This window comes from Pteropus alecto, unplaced genomic scaffold (genome assembly GCF_000325575.1).
Source record: "Pteropus alecto unplaced genomic scaffold, ASM32557v1 scaffold88, whole genome shotgun sequence".
In the NCBI taxonomy this organism is placed as follows: Eukaryota; Metazoa; Chordata; class Mammalia; order Chiroptera; family Pteropodidae; genus Pteropus; species Pteropus alecto.
Genome location: NW_006494611.1, coordinates 7,468,891 through 7,476,214, shown reverse-complemented (window position 1 = coordinate 7,476,214; position 7,324 = coordinate 7,468,891). Strand labels below are relative to the sequence as shown.

At 37.0% G+C, this 7,324-nt stretch overlaps 1 pseudogene; it reads left to right on the top strand.

Annotated features, from left to right (window-relative positions):
• Positions 1-1,897: 1,897 nt before the first annotated feature.
• LOC102891822 lies at positions 1,898-2,310 on the top strand (annotated as a pseudogene).
• The last annotated feature ends 5,014 nt before the right edge of the window (positions 2,311-7,324 follow it).

The window sequence follows — 7,324 nt, the reverse complement described above, 5'->3', positions numbered from 1 at the left end:
TGTGTGTGTGTGTGTGAGTGTGTGTGTCTATCTGTCTCTCTCTGTCTCTCTCTCTCTGCCTTCCTTCTCTCTCCCCGCACCTCCCCTCCCCCTGCCTCTCTTCTCCTCTCTTTCTCCCTCCCTTTACTCTACCAGGCAGCTTTCCAAAGTTAGAGTCAGATGATCATTGGCCAAGGGACTCACCAGAGAAGACAGTAAGACAGCAGACCAAGTTAAGACATAGCATCTGTTAATGTTTTATTCTATTCTCATGTTAAATATCAGCTAGAGAATTGGGAAGAGCTCTCTGGGGTGGTCAGAGTTGTGCAGCTCACATGCAACACATACCATCCACCCTGGCCTTTGAGACTCTAAAGCACTGATTAGCATCTAGGGAGAAATGCAATAGTCAGCAGTTAATCAAAGAGCAAATCTGTAGTGTGGATGAGAAACTGGGCCTCTCTTCTGAGCAATCGGATTGTGGAATCTAACTGGCCTTAGTTCTCCATGTGTCACTGGCACCCTGTGTTCAATATATATTTAATTATTGCATTCATTAAGTATTTAGATATTTCATCAGCTGCTTTTCAAAGTATTTTATATTTACTTGTACTTATATTTATTTTTTTAACTATGTGTCCCTAACATATTAACAAGTAATATGTTAAAAAATATATTTTTTACCTAAAAATGGAGTTTACTAAAAAATAAGTAATTATTTCTGTTCACTTAAAATCTTATTTTCTTATAATTGCATTGATCTTTTAACTGAAATATGTTTTGCTTATTTAATCAGTTCCCTTCTTCAGATGTTTTCAGAAGAATCTTTGCATTTGGTGAAAAAGTGTTTGTAAAAAAAAAGGAAGAGTGGACACCATCTTGAAATGTTTACTTCTTTATTTTAAAATAATCAATAGTTTATCATAACTTTAATTGATTTTTAATAAGTAGGTAAAGTCAGAATCATCTTTTTGAGAACTTTTAATTTCATTAGGTACTGAAATTTTTCAGACTCGAAGTAGAATTAATTATGTTTTAAAATATTAGCCACTCATTCATTCAATCGATTGCTTATTGAGCATGTATATTTTCCAGGCCCATCCTAGCACATTTCTTACTGTATTACTTGTTACGAAAAGTCTTCATAGTAGGTGTTACTAACCCATATTCCAGATAAGTAAATTGACATTTAAAAAGGCCCAAGTTACTAATAAGACAAGAGATTGGGATTTAAATCCAGAGCATTTTGGACTTCTTTCATTGTTCCATGAAACCTCAATAAAATAATAACATTCAAAATTTATTTAGTAGTGGCCAAATGTTAGACATCATTACAGGTATTGTGTTTTTTTCATACCATCTCATAAGTAATATAACAATCAGAAACAGATTTTCAGAAAGCTCATATTTTCTTCGTACAGAAAGATGTCGATATATGAACTTCAGTCTGTTTGATTCTAAATCCTATACTTTCCAGGGGTTCTTAATCAGGAATGTAATGATAGAATTCAAGGGGTCATTAACCTGGATCTAAAAAAATTGTCATTTTTATACTAAACTTTAACATTTTTCTCAACTATGAATGGTGACAATAATAATAATAATAATAATAATAATAATAATAATAAAATCACAGTAGTGTTGGAGGCACAAGACAGCCAAAGGTATCTAGTATATAAAAAATGTTAAGATTTTAAAAACTTTCACACTCTCTCAAAAATAATTAAACTCTACCAAGTGCTTAGTACTGAGTTTCATAAATCAATAGACCTGTGAACATTAAATCTATATAGAACATTTAAAGGTCTTAATAGAAACAAAAGATAAAATTGCCAAGTTTACCGCAGACAGCTCCTCAGGAAGAGATATTCTTTAGAAGAAGAACTATGTGAGCCTCTTTGACAAAAGATCTGCTAAGATGGGCCACGTTCACACCAAGCCCGTGAAGAAGGTGGCCCCACGTCATCATCGAGAAGTACTACACACGCTGGGACAATGACTTGACTTCTATACCAACAAGGGCTTGTGCAAGGAGATCGTCACTATTCCCAACAAGAAGAAGCTCTGATACAAGAGAGGGGGCTATGTCACACATCTGATGAAGCGGATTCAGAGGCCTCGTGAGAGATATCTCCATCAAGCTACAGGAAGAGGAGAGAAAGGAGAGATAACTCTGTTCCTGAGGTCTCAGCCCTGGATCAGGAGGTCATTGAAGTTGATTGTAACACCAAGGAGATGCTGAAGCTCTTGGAGTTTGGCGGTCTGTTCCACCTGCACATCACTCAGTCTACAGTTGGGATGAATTTCAAAACACCTTGTGGAGCCTTTTGAAATCTTTCTCCTGTACTCTAATATATTCAATAAACCATGGACAATAAAAAAAAAAAAAAAAAAGAGCTACTTGAGCAACAATTTTAGGAACAAAAGGAACTCACCTTGCAACAACAGTTTGGGGAAAAAAAAAGAAAATGTGCAAAAGTACTCAAAGATGAGAGGCAAGATGCACTTACAGAACTCAAAACAGGTTAGATTGAGTGGGCTGCAAGGTTTATGAGAGAAAATGTCAAGAATCAGAGTCTGCAAAGCTAAGGAGGGGCCCGGTCGTGTTCACTCTGCTGCAATATAGTGCTGAGTCCAAGGAAGAGGGGAAATGCCTTGAGAAGTATCTGTCACTCATGAGAATGAGTAGCGCATTTAACAAATAAGTGATCGAGGCTGATCTCTACACACCTTCATTATTCCCTGACCATAAGGGTGGCTTTGCCTCAAACCTGCCTTGAGCGTTTGTGATTGATTTCTTAGAGGTACAGTAGGCACAGCTGAGGTTGACAAAGTACCCCTTAGGGTGAGCGGGAGCCTCTCAGTGTGGGGTCCTGGCTCTGGAATTTTACCCAGATGTTCAGACAGAGCCCAGTTTGTTTTCTTTCTGAGCATAATTCTCACTTTATCTTCTTCCCTCAGACCTGCAGCTGGGAACAGAGGTTGGAAGGGAGAGGGCTCGCATGGGTTCTGGAGACATGAAAGGAGGGAGATGAAAGCAATGGAACTTCAAATCTTGACTTCTTGTCCAGATATTAGGGCAGATCTTCCCACACTGCTCTGAGAGGAGTCCACAGCTCCCCCTGAAAAAACAAATGACATTTTCTAAAACTTTTGAGCAGCACTGGTGGAAATAAAATTGGGATGGAATGGGCTCGTGTACTGATAGGGGCCAGAGATAAAACTTATTACAATAACAGTCATTGAGCCCTATCTGCGTGTAAAGCATTATGCTAAACATTTTACAAACATTAGCTCATTTTTTCCTCACAGTAATCCCATGATGTAAGGATTACTTTTCCTATTTTACTGATTAGAAAGCTGTGTTTAGTGATGTTAAGTGGTTTTTCAGACTTCACCGTACAATCACCTGTTTAAGAGCCAAGATTTATACCCGTGTCTGGCCGACTCCAAAGCCCATGTTCTATAAAGAGGTAATTTTATGTAGTGGAAAGAACACTTTTTAAGGAGTCAATCTGTATCTAAGTTCTCACTCTGCAACTTGATTTGCTGTGAAATCTGGGTTGTCATTTACTCTCTCTGTCTTTTGGCTTCCTTATGTAAAAAATGGGATTAATAAAAATTTTATTTACTACAGATATTTGTTGTGGAAATCTAACTAGTTCATGTATTTACAAGAGTTTTTGATGTTGCCAAATTTTATGTAAAATAATTTACATATTTTTATTTCTTTCAAAGCCTCAGTTTTCTTACCTATAAATTTGGGATAATATCAGTCTTGCATAACTCACAAGGATGTTGGGAGAAACAACCAAGATGATCTATAAGGAAATATTTCATAAACTGTAAAGTATTATAGAAATGAGGTAATGTGCAAGCAACCACTTTATAATTCTAATAGACTATAAGGGATTACAGTGATTACTGTCAGTTCCTCTGAGACTAATAACATGTATCACTACTTAATATTCTTTCACTTTTATTAGGTTCCTTCTATTGCTACGGCATATATTTTCCAAGTAACTTGGCATAGAATTTCCTCCTATTCATTTCTCTCCCTCCCTGCCCCCTGCCACTATAAAACAAGATGACGCCATTATAAAACTAGCAGCATGTTCTTTGAATGACCTACCCGAGTCAAAGCCTCATGTATGACATATCCTAGGATCTGCACTTGTATTAATACCATAAAAGAAGTTTCGTGAGAGAGACAAATACAAACACCATGAGGTCACTTATTCCAGAGTATAACAGGATACAGACTCTTGGAAGAAAAGAATATAAATGTCCTTTTGGAAAATTTTGTCTCTGAGCACAGAACACATTATAAGATTTTCCAGAACCCTCCAACATACAGTAGTAGTATGTCAAACACTGTGCCTTTTCTTTTCTTTCATTTCTCTCTCTTTCTCTCTCTCTCAAGCAGTTTTATTTTCAGAGGAAAAAGAAGAACGTTGGGAAGAAGCTTTCAGTTACTAACGATTTCCAAAGTCATTTTCTGCTCTTGAGGCTTTAGTTTGTTTGCAGAGAGAACAATATAACGGATCCAGAATCGAGGTCCCAGGCCCACTTTCCTAACTGGGTGAGTAGTTTAATTTTTCAGCCGTCTTCACCTGCCAAGCAAGGCAGTATGACATACAGTTAAGTAAACATAAGTAGAAATCAGGAGATCTGAGCTGTTAAGTAATTCTACAAATAATTGTCATGTGACAAAATCACTACTTTTAATGATATCTAGGTTCTTGGCACCACTTGGCTGAAGCTCGGTAAATGGTTGTTCAATAATAAATATAAATAAATATATAATATAAATGTAAATATAAATACAAATATATAATATATCATATATAATAATTTATATAAAATAGTCAGTAATTAGCAACATTTCAGTGGAGACATTCTTATCATTGTGCTTCTAGACCTCTGGTGGTACTGGAGGTTGTAAATAGCTTGTTTTTGGAACAAGAGGATAACCCAAGAGGAAGTGTAAGAGCTGTGAGTTGAACTCAGGTCTGTTGCCTCCATTCACTCTTCTGCCTCCTATAGCAAGTGAATTGCCCTCTCCGAGCATCACTTTCCACCTATAAATGAAGTAGTTAGACTAGATAACCCATAAGATCACTTCCAGCTCTGTGGGTCCACTCTAATAGTGCAGCACATAGCAATGTAAAAAATATAGACTTAAAAATAATGTTCAGTAAACACTCAAAGCTAAGTCCCCATTCCAAGAAGAAAGACATCAAACACACAGAAATTATATTGTCTCTTCTTAGAAACAGTAATGCCATCATTTCTCTTGGTGTTTTATTTCAGAGTTTGGCTGCTCTGTTAACTATTGACACTATGTCCAGAAACACTAAGTGACTAGTTAAGATCTCAACCGGTGTCTCTTAAATTTTAATGTGCAAACAAATTACCTGGGTATCTTGTTCAAGTGAAGACTCTGATTTAGTAGGTCTGAGGCAAGGTCTAAGTGTCTATATTTCTAATAAACTCTCAGGTGATGTTGATGCTCTGACCCTTGCCACTAGAACTATGACACGTGGACCGGCAGTGTCAGTGTCACCTGAGAGGTTTGTTAGAATGCAGAATATCAAGCCCCACTCTATACCTATTTTATTGGTGAGGGTTCTCCAGAGAAACAGAACCAATAGGAAATGTGCACGTTTAAGAGATTTGTTATAAAGAATTGACTCATGTGATTATGGAGGCTGACAAGTCCCAAGGTATGCAGTGGGCAAACTGGAGCCCCAGGAGAGCCCGTAGTATAGTTCTCATTTGTCTGAAAGTCTGAGAATCAGGAGAACTGATGGTGTAGTTCTAGTCTGAATACCAGTAGGATCGAGACTCTGGAGGAACCAATGTTTTAGTTTGAGTCAGAAGGCGAGGAAAAAGCCGATGTCCCTCCCAGCTCAAGGCAGTCAGGCTAGAGGAGTTCCCTCTTACTTTTGGGAGGGGCATTCTTTTGTTTCATTCAGACTTTCAATTGATCGGATGGGACCCACTCACTTTAGAGATGGCAATCTGCTTTACTCAGTCTACAGATTCAAATGCTAAACTCATGCAGAACCACTCTCACAGACATACCTAAAATAATATTTCACCAAATGCCTGGGCACTCAGTGGCCCTGACAAGTTGACATATAAAATTAACCATTACACCTACTGAATCGGAGTATGTGTTTTAACGTATTATACATACGTACACATTTAATACACAAATTAAACTATGAGAAGCACTGCACTATAATAACAATTCTCAAACTTTTTGGTCTGTTGACCCCTTTTACTCTTAAAATTTTTTCGGGATCCCAAAGTGCTTTTGTTTATATGGGTTATATCTATTGACATTTTCTATGTTAGAAATAAAAACTGAGGACCTTCAAAGTTATTTATTTATTAATTAGTTTTAAACATAACAATAAATTCATCACATGTTAACACAAATAACATTTTCATTGAAAATGGTCATATTTTTAAAAAAACAAAAATGTGTGAAGAGTGGTATTGTTATACATTTTTGCAAATCTCTGTTTGGTTTAATAGAAAGCAGCTGGATACTTATACTTGCTTCTGAATTTAATATGTTTTAATATTGGCCATCATGTAGACTTTGGAAAACTATACTCTACTCTCATAAGATAATGAGCGAAGAAGGTAAATAACATCTCGATATTATCATAAAATGTTTTTAACATTGAGTACCCCCTCAAAATGTCTCAGGGACCTCTGAGGGTCCTAGGACCAGACTTTGAGACTGCTATTGTAGAGAGAATCAAGAGAATCTATATAACTCCTTCCAAATCAGTCAATCTTAGATTTCACCAGCAATCTTGCCAAATTCTACTGAAATGTAGGGCAATTACAGCACTTTTTGGAGGAAGTCATCCCTTTTTCCATTAGCAAATTACACAGTACTGACAACAGTTTCAAAGACCAATAATTAGAAAGCCAGTTTTGAAAGTGTACTAACCCCTCACTGTAGACCATGTTTTCTCAACCTCAGCATTACTGATATCTTGGGTTGAATAATTCTTTGTTTTGGGGACTGCCTTATGCATTGTAGGATGTTTAGCTGCATTCTTGGCCTCTACCCACTAGATGCCAACTCCTCTTCCCCATAGTGACAACCAAAAATGTCTCCAGACATCACCAAATGTTCCCTGGAAGGAAAAATCATGCCTCTGTAAGAAGCACTGCAATATACTAAGGAAAATAATGAGTGGTGAGGGTAGGAGATAAAGTCTCTGGCTTTGACTTTGTCATTTGTGTGAATGGTTGCGCCTTTAACTGGCATAGGGAATAAAGGTTGAAATGTAGTTTTGAGTGGAAAGACAATGAATGC